The sequence below is a fragment of the Juglans regia genome, chromosome 4 (genome assembly GCF_001411555.2).
Source record: "Juglans regia cultivar Chandler chromosome 4, Walnut 2.0, whole genome shotgun sequence".
Classification (NCBI taxonomy): Eukaryota; Viridiplantae; Streptophyta; class Magnoliopsida; order Fagales; family Juglandaceae; genus Juglans; species Juglans regia.
Genome location: NC_049904.1, coordinates 22,139,271 through 22,140,424, shown reverse-complemented (window position 1 = coordinate 22,140,424; position 1,154 = coordinate 22,139,271).

The following is a 1,154-nucleotide window of genomic DNA, read 5'->3' as shown; positions in this document are numbered from 1 at the left end:
TGCATTAGTTAACATTTGGTAGTTATCACTTGTAAATTAATATTCCAAAGTTTTTGGAGCACAATATATCCCGAAATAAAACTTCTACTTTCACAAAAAGATCCCACAAAAATAAACCCACAAATTGGCATGACTTCATATGATACGACGTTAGATCTATTTTATAATAAAAATAGTTTTACAATCTAGCTTACCACATTAATCCATATTAGTTTGTGAATTTACTTTGTAGTTAAAGCATTTCTCATCCCGAAATAGAATCCTCTCATATGGAGGGATATATAATTCAGTTTTGGCTTTGGCTCTGGCTCGTCATCAACTACATCCTCATATAACAAGTTTTGGCCTATACATTAGAATTCTTTAATTAATAGGACATGGCAAATATACATATTTATATATATATATATATATATGTATGTATGCATGTACGTACGTATGTAGAACGTATAGATGTATAGATATGTAGTTGTTGTTGAGACCCATTGTAGGAAGTAAAACAGTAGACACTTTCAAGCATGCAAATTTTAAACGAGTTGAAAAAAAGACTGGAATTTATAAATTATATATGTTTATACGTAGCAGGAAGCTTTGGGTCTAATAATTTACTCAAGGAAAAAGAAAAAGAATGCTTTGTATCTTAATCAATGAGGAGTTACATACTATACGTCAAATAGAAGTTCGGACATAGATTAAGAAGATGCCCACCAAATTAGCTATTGAGCTGTGAGATACGTTTTTGGGTTTATCACACGGAGACAAGACATATTATCTTGAAATGGGTATGAGATGCAAGGAACAAATTAAAGGCGAAAATCAGAATTTTTTTGGCTTTGCCCAAAATGGTACTTAAAGCAAAAGAATGCAAAACAAATCTTCTGATAAGATTAGTGTTTGAAATGACATAATGTGCGTTCTCGACCCACAACCCATCCAATACTATGCTCTGGGAAACTACCACAAATCCATGTCTTTGTGCAATTTGTGACCACAAAACCTACATGATTACCTACATATACATGCAAAGTCCTGCTGCAGGGGATACTTGTGTTGGGGTTCAGGAAAAGGGAATTTTTTTTTTGAATCAGAAAAGGGAATTTATTGTGTGGACGTTTTTACAGAACAAATGTGATTATAATATGCATATAATATAG